The following is a 15,977-nucleotide window of genomic DNA, read 5'->3' as shown; positions in this document are numbered from 1 at the left end:
TTCATTGCAACTAGTGGAATGCTATGAACTCTAACAAATGCTTGTGATATGAATGTATGCGAAGCTCCAGAATCATATAAAACTGTAGCAGGGATAGAGTTGATGCTGAACGTACCCATCATAATCTCTGGTCCTTCCTGTACTGTCTCTGCAGCCACATGGTTCACCTTTGCTCCGTGAGAATTAGACTTTTGATTGTTGTTCTGCTGGTTGAACCTCTCCGAACAGTAATATGACATATGACCTTCTTTTCCATAGCGATAACACCTAGTAGGGGTATTGGGAGCACTTCTCTTCATAGAGGTGGCATTTGAATTTCCCGAGCGGGAAGTCTGCTGCCCACTCTGTTGTTGATTAGGATTACGCTGGGATTGTTGGTTGCGATCCCACTGACTAGCTAGTCCCTGGAACCTCTGTTGATCGCTCTGCTGAGAATTGAAACGTTGGCGGTTGTTGCCTTCAGACCCTTGTGCTAGCATCCTCCTCTTCTTATCCTGACCTTTGCGCATGTTATCCAACACAATGGCACGGTTCACCAGAGCTTGGAAGGTAGGATATGTGTTTCCAGCTAGTTGCAACCTAAGTTCATAGTAGAGACTTTTGACGGTTCTTAAGTATCAATTTTAATTATCAAATAAACAAGAGAAAGGACCAATATGCAAACAACACCTAGAATTAGGGTTTGATCTAACAGAATTCCACGAGTTTTGTTGTTTATCTGTTTCTGCAGGGGGTTATCAGGAAATAAGGAAGAAAGGCCTACATGTCGGGATTATATAGAGATATCAATGCACCGCGCAATTTTACATCATCTAGAAGACTCCATAAGACACGAGACCGAAGCGGAGGCAAAACTGGGCCAGGCCCAGGGCGCCCGCCCTGGTAGCCTGGGCGCCCGCCCCCCTGCTGGAGCCAAATCAGGACTCTTTCGTTCGGGATATTCCACCGACCTATTGGATCAAGAAAAACATAGTACCACCTCGGCTATCGACCCAAAAAACGCATAGAAGGGGAGGACTATATAAGCAAGGCCCCCCTGGCCCCTGGAGAAGACATAAAGAAATTATCATAGAGATTGAGGGGTGCCCTCGAAGGAAAACCTCTTCTCTAATTAATATTTCTTTTTAGGCTTAGCAATCAATGTAAGGTAGAAATAGATCTTCTAGTTTCTACTAGATTGAGAGAGATAGAGTGGAGGTGTAGAGTGGAGGAAGCCCGGCCTGTCGGTGTCTACTCCAAGCTTGTACCTGCGGGATCAAGTTCTCCTAACCCGAAGGTTGCTCCTAGGATTCTTCAGTAATTCGACTTCTAAATTCTAGTAAGTTCTTGTTTTATTGTTCTTATGGTTTATGAGTTTACTTTAATCTCTTCGCGTAGAGTTTAGAGTAATCATTACTGGCGTAAACGTGGTGTTTAGGCTGGGGTACTCATAGATATTCCCTGACTAGCTGGACCGTGGTAGTAGTGAGGAACGTGACAATTCCGAGCTACCTTTGTAGATCACATCTCGTTAGCAGGAATGATAGGGTTTATAGGTGCGGGTTGAACATCCTTTGTGGTGTCTAGATTCCGTTAGCCTCCCCATTAGAACAGTAGATCATCCTTACCAAGGTTAGAAGGAGACTACGGTTGCAGTCTTCTCTATTTATCACTCACATCGAAAGACATTCTTTGTGCCTAAAGGTTAGTAGTAATAGACCGGTTAGTCAGATGCACTCTTTCTCCTAGTGGTAAAAAATAAATACGATACTCTGGATAATTTCCCGGGTGAAGTGCTCACCGATATCTGTGCGCTTGCGGATCAATTCCTTATTGCGTTCCCAAATATCAACAAGCATTTCTGGCGCCGTTGCCGGGGAGAAAGACGGTTGCTGAGATAACCTGAGTCTTGCTACTAGCTTGTATCTATACTTTTATCTTTTCTTATCTTTTATATCCTTTATTTATTTTCTTTATTCTTACCTTATGGAAAACCAAAATTCTAAATCGATCCATGAGTCTGCAATCCCTTTAGCAACTGACCTTTTACCATAGGAATCATCACAGCCTATCCAAACACCCCAGTATAAGTTAAGTTCTAGGTTGATTGCCATGATTCAAAACCTATCTTTTTCGAGAAAGGAAGACGAAAACTCTTACCTTCATACTAGAGATTTTGAGCAAACATGTGATTGTCTTCGCATTGAAGGCATTTCTGATAAGACTTTACGTTGGAAGCTTTTTCCTTTTTCTCTAAGGGGAGAAGCTAGACAATGGTACAGTCAGAAGGTAAGTCAACAACAAGGTGAATGGGGAGTTTTACGAGCCAACTTTTGTCTAGATTTCTATTCCCTTGACCGTATAGCCGACCTTAGACTCGAAGTCCTATCTTTTAAACAAAAAGATAATGAAACTTTGGGAAAATCCTGGAAACGTTTTTCTGATCTTTTAGAATCTGGTCCAAACCTTAATCTTGAAGACCCTATTCTTTTATTTCACTTTTTTCGAGGTCTTCATAAAAATCATAAACAAATGCTACACACAATGTCTAGAGGTTCTTTCTTTCGCATCCCTGCTGATGAAGCAAGAGTGATCCTAGATAGAATCCTAGAAGCTGAGATGGATAATACCCTTCATGATGAAACCTACGAAGCCGAAGTAGACACTCGGCCAAATTCTTCATCTACTTTAGCTATCCCAAGTTCTGAGCCTCAAGAGGAAAAAATTCCACTACCGGACTTCATGCTGGATATAGAATCCGATCTTTTTGCCGATTTTGGAAATATTTCAAACTACCATTCTATTGACAAACCCCAAAACGGTCAATTTAGCATTTATTTACCAAGTGAATATCAATTGAGAGAGCTTATCTCAGTCATGAGTAGCGAATGGTTGGAGGAATCAGAGCTTTCCTCTGATGTGATCCGTTTGGACACACCCTCTATAACTATACGCTGTGCTTATAATTCTGATCGATTTAATGCTCTTTATAATCATGTTGTGGGGATCAACATTATGTCTGAATCCTTTGCACTTAAACTATTTAAAAATCTTATCTTAACCCCCACAACAAAGGTCATAAAGGAATCTTCGGGACGATTAGTCCCCAGTCTTGGAATTATAAATGTCCTACCTCTTACGGTAGAAGGCTCCATGGTTCATTTGAACTTCTATATCTTTGATACATGGGACTTCAACCTATTGATAGGACAACCTTTTAGAAGACTCCTTTATGAAGGTCATACTGGAAAGCTACACATTTCTTTTAGAAAAACCTTTAAATTCTCAATAATAATTTCACACTCCTTAAACAATAAGGCCGAGTCATATCTTTTGCCTGATCCTATGGAGGAAGTAAAGGCTGCATCTCTAGAGCTTTTAGATGAACCAGACTTAGAAGACGAAACTCCTTTCTTCACAGAAGAAGAAGACGAACCTTCTGAGCCTGAACCCTTAGATGAGTTTGCAGAAACACCTAGACCCCCCATAGAGCTTAAAACTTTACCACCCGGTCTTACCTATGCTTTCCTAAACAATAATCCAGAGTTTCCTGTGATCATTAGCGATAAACTCAATCAGGATCAAATTCTGCGATTAATGACCATTCTTGAGAAACATCACTCAGTATTCGGCTACTCACTTCAAGATCTTACAGGAATCAGTCCTATGATTTGTACCCATCGTATTCCAACAGATCCTTCTGTTACACCCTCTCGAGAACCCCAATGTAGACTTAACAACACTATGAGAGAGGTAGTTAAAAAGGAAGTTATTAAGTTGCTGCATGCAGGGATTATATATCCTGTGCCGCACAGTGAGTGGGTGAGCCCAGTGCAAGTTGTGCCTAAAAAGGGAGGCACGACAGTTATTATGAATGAAAAGAATGAGCTAATTCCGCAACGCACCGTCACAGGATGGCGGATGTGCATAGACTATAGAAAACTAAATAAAGCCACGAGAAAGGATCACTTTCCTTTACCTTTTATAGATGAGATGCTAGAGCGGTTAGCAAACCATTCGTTCTTTTGTTTCTTAGATGGATATTCAGGGTATCATCAAATCCCGATCCATCCCGATGATCAAAGCAAAACCACTTTTACATGCCATTATGGAACTTATGCTTACCGTAGAATGTCTTTTGGGTTATGTAATGCACCAGCTTCTTTTCAAAGATGCATGATGTCTATATTTTCTGATATGATTGAAGAGATTATGGAAGTTTTCATGGATGATTTCTCTGTTTATGGAAAAACTTTTGATAGTTGTCTTGAAAACATAGATAAGGTTTTGCAAAGATGTGAAGAAAAGCACTTAATCCTTAATTGGGAAAAATGTCATTTTATGGTTAGGGAAGGAATAGTGCTAGGACACTTAGTGTCTGAAAGAGGAATTGAGGTAGACAAAGCTAAAATTGAAGTAATTGAACAACTACCTCCACCTGTGAATATAAAAGGAATTCGAAGCTTTCTTGGCCATGCTGGTTTTTATCGTAGATTCATAAAAGATTTTTCATTCATTGCTAGACCACTTACTCTTTTGCTAGCCAAGGATGCTCCTTTCGAATTTGATGATGCATGTCTAACATCTTTCAATTTATTAAAGAAAGCACTCATCTCTGCACCAATCATTCAACCCCCCGATTGGTCGTTACCTTTTGAAATTATGTGTGATGCTAGTGATTATGCTGTGGGGGCAGTATTGGGACAAACTAAAGATAAGAAGCATCATGCAATTGCTTATGCCAGTAAAACTTTGACAAGAGCTCAACTTAATTATGCAACCACTGAAAAAGAGCTTCTGGCTGTTGTCTTTGCCATTGATAAATTTAGATCTTATTTAGTTGGAGCTAAAATAATTGTTTACACTGATCATGCTGCACTAAAATATTTGCTCACTAAAAAAGATGCTAAACCTCGCCTGATTAGATGGATTTTATTACTCCAAGAATTTGACTTAGAAATAAAAGATAAAAAGGGAGTAGAAAATTCTGTTGCTGATCACCTGTCTAGAATGTATTTTAAGAGTCCACAGGAAACCCCAATCAATGATTCACTCCGGGACGACATGCTCTACAGAATTAACAGGTCTGACCCCTGGTATGCAGATATTGTTAATTTTATGGTTTCAGGGTATGTACCACCAGGAGCAAACAAGAAGAAGCTTATTCAAGAAAGTCGTTCACATATATGGGATGAGCCATACCTCTTCCGAGTATGCTCTGATGGCTTACTCAGGAGATGTGTGACCACTGAGGAAGGATGGAAGATCATCGACAGATGTCATTCATCACCATATGGAGGTCACTATGGAGCATTCCGTACACATTCAAAGATCTGGCAGTGTGGATTCTACTGGCCTACAATGTATGAAGACACGAAGCAATATATCAGGAGATGTGGGCCATGTCAACGGCACGGAAACATAAATACAAGGGATGCAATGCCACTCACCAACAACCTTCAGATTGAGCTCTTTGATGTCTGGGGAATAGACTACATGGGTCCATTTCCTCCATCAAAGAAGTGTGAGTACATTTTGGTGGCGGTTGACTATGTCTCCAAGTGGGTAGAAGCATTACCTTGCAAGCATGCCGACAACGTCAGTTCAAAGAGGATGTTTGAAGAAATTATATTTCCAAGATTTGGAGTTCCCAGAGTAGTGATAAGTGATGGAGGAGCACACTTCATCGACAAACGCTTCAAACAATATCTATCAAGACATGGAATCCGTCACAACGTCGCTACCCCCTATCATCCTCAGACAAGTGGCCAAGCAGAGACTTCCAACAAACAAATCAAGAATATTCTTCAGAAGACAGTAAATGAAATGGGAACGGCGTGGAAAGACAAGTTACCCAATGCACTCTGGGCATACCGGACAGCATACAAGACCCCAATTGGAATGTCTCCATACCAATTGGTGTACGGGAAGACTTGCCATCTACCTGTTGAACTAGAGTTCAAAGCACACTGGGCCATAAAGAGATGGAATATGGACCTAGATGTTGCTGGAGATTATAGAAGAATGCAACTATCAGAATTGGAAGAATGGCGAGAGAAGGCATATCACAATTCAAAAATCTACAAAGAAAGAGTCAAGAGGTGGCATGATAAGAGAATCAAGAAGAAGGAGTTCACACCCAGAGATAAGGTATTACTTTTTAATTCCATGGTAAAGCTTTTCGGGCATGGAAAACTCCGGAGCAAATGGGAAGGACCATTCAAGGTAATCAATTCATCATCCCACAGAGCTATCACACTTCAAAATAGCGAAGGTACGTTATTCAAGGTAAATGGTCAACGTCTTAAATTATTTTTAGAGCCCAATGAGGAATTTGAAGAAATAGACGTAGTCCATTTTTACCTTCCCATGGAGAATTAGAGCCCGACACTTTTGGTCTGATGGTTTTGGGGCATATATATATTTTTCTAAATAATTTCGCATCTAGAAACGCGCTCGGAAAAGTGGGCCCACAGAGGAGCCAGAGAGAGGGCGGGCGCCCAGGTCAAGTGGGCGGGCGCCCAGCCCCTGTTCCCCCTCGGTCCCGACTTTCTCTGATATGGAAAATGCACTTAGGGTGATCCGAATAATCCCTCGGATGGAAAGTTTCGCACGCACATCGACGGGAGCAACCCGAACAACCCATAGAGGCATCCTTTTGACCCCTATATAAACAGACCCCTGACCTCAGTTTTCAGACACCAAGCCACCAAGCTTTCTCTCCTTCAATTAGAGCTTACTTAGCTCTAATTCAATTAAAATTTTATTAGTTCCTTGCTACTCCAATGGCCGAGAAGTACCATGATGATTGGGAAGTCGTCCCCTTCAACCTCAACATGGAGCCAGTGGAAGACCCCGATGCCCGTGCTCTCGTCCCGGCCAACACAGAGCGACAACTAGAAGCCATGCCATTACGCCAACGCAGCTCCGCCCAATCCTACCATGCTCAACCAGTTCTCACCGCACCACCACAACCCCTACTCCTCAAAGGACCATCATCCAAGACGAAGACCACTATCAAGGTGCCAATCGGCACAAGAATCCTTCCACCAAGACCCAATGAGAGGGTCGTTGGAGTCAAGACCAACCGGAGCGGCGAGATCAGCAGCGTTCGCTACACTACGGAGGAGGAAAGGCCTTACTTTGAAGGGATTAGAGCATCCAAAGTCCGTTTCATCCCTCCAAAGGCAGCCCCGAAGCACTCTCTCAATGCTTTTGAGACACCTCCCAAGCGTCGCAAGACTATAATGGATATTGATGAGGAAGTTCGCAGGCTAGATAGAGTTATCATAGACCTCCAGTCCTCGATTAATTCCCTCATTAGGCAGCTCTCTAACCACAACACCGTTATATTAGGCCTTAGGCAGGATCTTGCCAGTGCCAACAAGAAGATCAAGGAATTAGAGCGCAGTTAAGTTATCTAGATTAGACCTTGAGGCAATGCATCTTAGTCATTTATCTTTAAATTCGGTTTAGGTTTACTATTATCATCAGTTTACTATTATTATCAGTTTGCTATCAGTTTGTTATCAGTCTTTTGTACTAAATGCCTCAAGATCAATAAAGAGTATTACTATTATTATTATGTCTTGTGTGTCTCTACTTTATTTTTGTGCAAGAAAGCAAAAAACAAGTATGGGGGAGATCCCTTAACATGCCAAACACACTCCGACTACACCACTCCACGATTCAGGTACACACTCTGCGCACTTTACTTCATACATACATTTATTTTGGATTATGCAGATTACTGTTTCCGACATGATAAAATAAAAAGATTAAAATATTTCTAATCATGATTAATCTCAATCTGTGATATTTCCTGAAAACTTGCAATTATTATAAAATCATTTTAAAACCCTGTGTTACTCAAGTCAATATGGACTATGTGATGGTAGAGTATGAGTTTCTTATTCTTGATATCATTGTTGCTTGGAGAATTTATTTCAAAATATTCAAAATTCTAGCTACCATCCTCTGTGTTTTATATGCCTGATAAAAATAAAAATATTAATGATGATTATAAAGCTATCTACTCTGTATTGAGTTTGTTCAAAATGAGTTAGACCCTTGTTGAGAGATTTATCATGCTCCTAAGATCAAGACATTATTTCAGAAAGATTCACTCTTCCGAAGTATTATTGCATTAGAGGCATGGGCTATGCAAAAATAAAAATATTTCGAGGAAATAAAAAGGGGCAAGTGCTCGACAACCTCGCAGAAAAAATGGACAAGTGTCTGGCAGTAGAATTAGGGGTACCTCGGTATCCACTTAAAAAAATGAAATGAAAATGATAGCCCATGGTCCCTCTAATAAGCAATATGCCAGCAAGAGTTGACAAAGATTTTAATTTCCAAAGTCTTTGATCTAAGAGTATGACATTCCTCTCCTCGGATCCCGTTTTGATCAGGCAATAAATACAAAGTAAGAATGCTTGAGAATTTTTGCAAAAATAAAACAACCTCAGTGAGATATATATATAAAAGATAATGAGTGATCTGAGAGAACCTATGAGGATAAAAAGGTATGCTAACTTTCTTTCAAAAATATAACAAAAACTCCAAGTGACAGGATTGAGAAGAAAGGATCTTTACTCTTAACCATAAAAATCCCTGACTATGGTACACAGTGGAATTTTAACACCCTGCAATTATATAAAGAGAATGTTTTAAATGTTTTACCCCAGATATTTTTCTTAACCATCCTTTTCTCGAGGACGAGTAAAAGCCTAAGTATGGGGGTATTTGTTGACGGTTCTTAAGTATCAATTTTAATTATCAAATAAACAAGAGAAAGGACCAATATGCAAACAACACCTAGAATTAGAGTTTGATCTAACAGAATTCCACGAGTTTTGTTGTTTATCTGTTTCTGCAGGGGGTTATCAGGAAATAAGGAAGAAAGGCCTACATGTCGGGATTACATAGAGATATCAACGCACCGCGCAATTTTACATCATCTAGAAGACTCCAGAAGCCACGAGACCGAAGCGGAGGCAAAACTGGGCCAGGCCCAGGGCGCCCGCCCTGGTAGCCTGGGCGCCCGCCCCCCTGCTGGAGCCAAATCAGGACTCTTTCGTTCGGGATATTCCACCGACCTATTGGATCAAGAAAAACATAGTACCACCTCGGCTATCGACCCAAAAACGCATAGAAGGGGAGGACTATATAAGCAAGGCCCCCCTGGCCCCTGGAGAAGACATGAAGAAATTATCATAGAGATTGAGGGGTGCCCTCGAAGGAAAACCTTTTCTCTAATTAATATTTCTTTTTAGGCTTAGCAATCAATGTAAGGTAGAAATAGATCTTCTAGTTTCTACTAGATTGAGAGAGATAGAGTGGAGGTGTAGAGTGGAGGAAGCCCGGCCTGTCGGTGTCTACTCCAAGCTTGTACCTGCGGGATCAAGTTCTCCTAACCCGAAGCTTGCTCCTAGGATTCTTCAGTAATTCGACTTCTAAATTCTAGTAAGTTCTTGTTTTATTGTTCTTATGGTTTATGAGTTTACTTTAATCTCTTCGCGTAGAGTTTAGAGTAATCATTACTGGCGTAAACGTGGTGTTTAGGCTGGGGTACTCATAGATATTCCCTGACTAGCTGGACCGTGGTAGTAGTGAGGAACGTGACAATTCCGAGCTACCTTTGTAGATCACATCTCGTTAGCATGAAGGATAGGGTTTATAGGTGCGGGTTGAACATCCTTTGTGGTGTCTAGATTCCGTTAGCCTCCCCATTAGAACAGTAGATCATCCTTACCAAGGTTAGAAGGAGACTACGGTTGCAGTCTTCTCTATTTATCACTCACATCGAAAGACATTCTTTGTGCCTAAAGGTTAGTAGTAATAGACCGGTTAGTCAGATGCACTCTTTCTCCTAGTGGTAAAAAAATAAATACGATACTCTGGATAATTTCCCGGGTGAAGTGCTCACCGATATCCGTGCGCTTGCGGATCAATTCCTTATTGCGTTCCCAAATATCAACAGAGACCTTTCATGAAGAGGTGTTGTTTGTCAGCATCTTCTCTAACTTCATTTGGGGCATAGCGAGCCAGTTGCTCAAACATGTCATGATACTCAGCCACAGACATAGAACCCATCCTAAGAGATCTGAATTCTTTCAGCTTGAGCTCCATCATTCCTTCATTTATATGTCAAGCTCTGAAGTCTCTACAGAATTCCAGCCATGTGACAGGAGAAGCATTGTTGGGACGAGCAGCTTGATATGACTCCCACCAGGTCTGAGCTGCTCCGTGAAGTTGTCCAGAAGCATACGACTCCTTCTCTAAATCATTACACTGTGCCATGTTCAGTTGCCTCTCCATAGCACGTACCCAATCATCTGCCTCCATAGGATCAGCTGAATGTGTAAATACCGGAGGTCTTCCCTTCATGAATTCCCCACGCTTATCTCTCACATGAACAGGTGGTGGGGGTGGTGGAGGTTGCTGCTGTAGGTGCTGTATGAAAACGTGCATCATCTCATTCTGAGTCTGCATGAGCTCTTCCACGGTGATTGGATCATTGGCACCCATGACACGGCCTCTGCCTCTTCCTCTAGCTGCCATCTGCATTCCAAGGTATAGAATCATATCTTAGTATCATCAGACATGGCAATTACAAGAGTTAACGGAATCTGGAATTCTTCTGGGTAACATCCAACATCAGCAGTTCAGAAAATCAATCATATCTCGAGTTCCAGAATTCAAAAGGATACATGCTGTACACCGTTGGAAAGATAAAGAAATTGTCTACAACTCTCATTCATATCATATTAACAGATTCTCTCGTTGAATTAGTCAAAACTGGGCCTAACCAAAACAGTTCCAGAATTCCAGACTACGCAGAAACTTCAACTTTAAACAACCATATCTCACAGCTCATAACAGATATTAATGTCATTCTTGAGGCATTGGAAAGATATGAGAGTCTACTTGTTCCCAGAAAAATTCGATGAACATTGCACAAACATATTTTGATATGTACCAGATTCTTTGCAGACTGCTCCAGAAAACAGCAAAGGACAAAAACAGAATTTTAACCAACCCCAACTATTTAGTTCATTAATCCTTATGCCTTAAGCCTATAAACTAAATAAAATTGTAGAGAAAATCCACAATATCATTATACTCATTACAAAGATCCAAATTAAGCATAAGCATAATAACAAACCAAACCAAGCATCAAAGTTCACACTTCAAGCATTGACTCAACTTGCGGTACTAACGTTCTCTTCCTATTAAGGGCAAAGATCCTAAATCTCCTATTCCAGTGACGCCAGAAGGAGGTAAGAAAAGGTTCTAAAAGCATATTCAAAGCAAGAGGTGGGGATGAGAACAAGTCTTTAAAATAAACATCAAGGTGAGGATGAATAGCAATGAAAAGGATATAGTATAGGAGAAAATATCAAGTTTTATAGAACAAGGATTTTATAGCAATTTCAAAACCTTAAGATGGCCAATTTCTAACTAGGCTTGTGTCCGACAGTCAACAAAGCTTTGATACCAATTTGTCACACCCATATTTTAAGAACAAAATAGGATGCATAAAAGACTCATATGTGCCCCAGAAACAGTCGCACACATATGTAGACAAATCTCAAATGTACCATTGCAGTGTTTATTACATAGCAGAATATAACATATCACATAGTCTCATACAAAAATGATAGCATAAAGTAAACAACGCTCTCGACGGAAGCTCCACACAGGGACACTGTTGACTGGTTGACTCCAAACCTAGTACTCATAACGATAATCCTCATTCCAGTCATCATCATTAGCATAACCTGAGTAATGGAAAATTGCAAGAGTGAGCATATATCGTACTCAACAAGTATAACCAGGGGATCATGAGGCTCAAATAGCTGACACTGGTTTGACTGCATTTAGCTTTTAATAGTGGATAGCATGTTCATAATTAAATAGCAAAAGTCAAGGTAGCATAAGTAATCCATTAATCTCATGATCAGTTGTAAGCATAATTAACTCTTAGCATAAACGATAATCAAATGAACATAATAACATAACAAGCTCATCATCTTAATGTAGATGTCTCCAAGGCCGCTCCTGACCGTGAGCTCGGCTAGTATATCAGTTTTACACTCTGCATAGGTTGTACATCTTTACCCATGAGTCATGATTTACCCTTTCGCCCGAGGTAGCTAATCTCTTAACCCCCTTCCTAGGGAGGTCGGCAGGGATCACTATGAAGCCTTTCAAAAGTTCGTCTAACAAGTTAGGGCCGCAAGGTTTCCTTTGCGTGCAGATATAGAGCCCCCCTTCCGATGGCACAATGGCTCACAGCCTATACACATACAGACAGAGGCCACACTATACCCAAAACGGTTCAGCCCCTCCGCCCTTTCGGGTAACCTCTAACAAGCTAGAAAAGGGCTTCATACTGAGCTAAAGCCAGAGCCATTATAGCCCTCATGGTTGCACTATTATCCCAGGTGATCACGTACAGATAAGATCTCATACAGTTATTTGTCATTCTTTTATGTTCATTGCATAGCTATTAATCATCTTACAATATCATGGATTATATCAAGCACTAGCACATCTACACCAAATGCATATCAAGTAGGTAACAAGAAATCCAGGTAACAATCATCTATGATTTTGCTATGGTCGACAAGGTGATAGCATGCATATGATATATATGTATTTATAAGTGAATAGGTAACAAAGGTGATCCCAAGTTATACTTGCCTTGATCAAAGCTCTCCTGAGCCTGCTGGTCTTCAAAAGCTTGGTCTTGATCACTAACGTACGGCTCACCGTCTATTCCCAAACATCAATCAACAACACACAATTCAATGTAGACAATCATACACGAAGCAAACAAGCTATAATTAGAACATTACACCAACAGTGAGAAATCAAAGATAAAAGTTTATAAAAATATTCTACGCAGCGCTACGATCACACAAACGTAAAGTTCACGAAAATCGAAATTAAAACGTGATAGATATGAATTTTCTAAGATTTCCTATAGAGAAATAATTAATTAAATAGTACCAGGAAATTAAAAAGTTTCAAAACAGTAAACTAATATTTCTAACATGTAGAGCATGTAAAAACGGACCTAAGGAAATTTGAATGGATTAAAACGGAGCTCAGCACCGGCTCGGTGGCGCCATGGCCACCGTCGCGAAACTCGCCGGCGTTCGCGGGTTCCTCGTTTCCAAACACCAAACTCCGAAATAAAAATACCAACGCGTGGAGGAGCTTACCCCGAACTCGCTAGGATGGTTTGCTCGAGCTGAGAAGACACAGAGAGGAGCAGTTGCGCGCGGCGGCGGTTATCTCCCTCGACGGGAGCGAGTTCAAGGCGGCTAGGATTCGGTTTCGCGACTTAGATGAAAAACACGACGCGGGGCATCGCGGGGTGCTTTATAGGGTCTTGATTCGCGATAAGGGCAAGGAAATCCCGAGATTTCGGGATTGATTCGGCCCCGGGGAAGAGTTCTCATCGGATGCGAGTTGAGGAAGGAGAAGGCGCTGACGCGCGGGCCCAAGCTGTCAGCCAAAGGGCGCTGGGTCCCGGTCGTCGGTCAGGGAGAGTGGAGAGTGCGCGCGCGGGCCGGCCTGGTTGCTGGGGGGAAAGCTGGGCCGGCTCCTATGCCGCGCGCTGGGCCGAGCGCAAAAGGGGAAAAAGGGGCTGGGCTGGAATCCGGGGAAGCTTTTTTTTTTTAAAATTTCTTTTCTGTTTTCTTTTCCTAAAACCTTTTCCAAATAAAATTTTGAATGCAAATAAATTCAAGCCAGAGGCAAACAATACAAAATAAAATATTCTTCAGCATGAATGCATAAACAAGTTTCTAATCTTAGGATAAATTTTAATTTCGACAAAAAAATATTTTATTTACTAGATTAAATGCTCACAAAAATTGCTTAAATAATTCTCATTAAATTCTATTAATTCAAAAGCAAATTTTTGGGTGTTACATAAAACTACAGAATGCTTGGAGTTAGACCAATCGTCTCTGTAAATAGCCTTCTGGGTTGCCCACCTTTACATGACCATTTGACACATGCGGCCTGCCGGCCTGCCTCTGTAAAAGAAAAAAAAAGAACGCTTCTTGTAGTGATGCAAAGGGCCGTGTTGCATTTTTTTGAAAGTGGTGAAAAATGGGCACAATGTCCGATCGAGAAAAAAAAGAAAAGAAAGTGGGAATGCTGCTAATGTTTCTAAAAACAAGGATGACGAGAGTTTTTTGTTTCACAGTAATATTATTAGAAAATGAGAATTGACATACTCCCTCCTTTTCAAATTGTAAATTGTTTTTAGCTTTTCTAGATTTATTTATATTGCTTACTATGTATTTATATTAGACGCAATGTATATCTAGATGTTAAACTTTTACGAAGCTCATAGTAACTTGCACCAGACTGCCTCACAAATCACAATGCACAATGACGACCACGACTACTTGCTTAAACATTGCTGGTCTGAACCAACTTTGTAGAGAAACAACGGCCCAACTAACGACTCAGCAATTCCACTCGCTCTGGACTGCAACACAGAGCACGACTAACCAAATAGAGCCCAATAATGCAACAAACAACTTGCCTTGTAATTGTTGCCGGTGCTGCGGTAACTTATCTCACGTTAAACTCAATGTGGTCTTAGTTAAAAAAATCAATGTTTTCTTTCAATGACATAGTAGATAATTTTTTGCTTAAATATTAGAGCCAACAAAATAAAGTCTAGTACTTCAAATCCACTTAATGGTCCCACCAAATGTCACATGATCACTAGATCTAAGTTATTATTTGTACATGGCAGTTCAGCAATGTTACCATAACACATGGGATTCTTCAAGTAAGATTGAATTATCATTATTTTAAAGCTTGAAAACATGTTAAAATAATAATAAAATAAACAATGCATGTCATTTATGGCCAACTGGGCTAGTGCTACTAGATGACTAAGTATTTTCACTTGACATTCTATCAAATAGGAAGTAAATGAAAATTAAACTTGTGTAACACTTATAACACACTAGTAGAAAAAAAGTACAACGTCGACGCCCCTTTTTATACGACAATTTTAGTTATCACGCGCTTGCGGTATAAAAAGGGTGGTGTCAGAGCTACCAACCGTTCTGTAAAGATGCATTACCACAGGCGCACATGCCTGTGGTAATGCATCTTCACAGACGGTTTTCCTAACAAAACCGCTTATAGAAATCAAGTATTTCTACAGGCGGTTTTCCACTAAAAATAATATTTCTACACGCGGTTGCTTAAGAAAACCGCCTGTAATAATAATTTGAAATTGTATTTTTTGAGCTTTTCAAATGACCTCATTTGAAAAAACTGTCAAAATAAAAGTTATAGATCTCAAAATGTTATGAAATTTTGTAGTTGATATTTTTTTCATTTGAGATCATCTTGTTGTCGAAAACAACGTTGGAATTTCTCAAATTTGAAATTCAAATTTTGTAAATGACCTCGAGTGGCGAAACTACCAATATAAAAGTTGTAGATCTTGAAAAGTTATGAAACTTTGTAGTTGACAATTTTTCCATTTTAATGTGTTTAGGGCCTCAAATAATCAATGTATGCTTAGTTTAGGATAATATGTGGGGAATTAAACTTTAATATAGACACATTTGAGTGATAGGTGGAGTGATAGAGGAGGTTACGCGCGAGGGCGAGGTCTCAGGTTCGAATCCAACTGGCCGCTTAGCTCGCGATTTTACGCGAAAAATACGATTTTTAATACGCGATTTAGTATTTTCTATAAAAACATCCGCCTATATAGTATGTTCTAGTGATATCAGCTTCCAGCAATGGAAAAAGTTTACTTTTCCTCCCCCAATTTTTATGAAAGTCTGCTTTTCCTCACTCAATTCCATAACCGAGAAGATTTTACGTGAAAAATATAATTTTTAAAACGCGATTTCGTATTTTCCATAAAAAATTTCATAGGCGGTTCCCTAATAGAGCCGCCTATGAAATTTGCCCATTTCTACTGGCGTTCTAGCACCGCC

This window comes from Sorghum bicolor, chromosome 10 (assembly GCF_000003195.3).
Source record: "Sorghum bicolor cultivar BTx623 chromosome 10, Sorghum_bicolor_NCBIv3, whole genome shotgun sequence".
NCBI lineage: Eukaryota > Viridiplantae > Streptophyta > Magnoliopsida > Poales > Poaceae > Sorghum > Sorghum bicolor.
The sequence above is the reverse complement of the archived record's forward strand: the minus strand, read 5'-3'. Positions refer to the sequence as shown.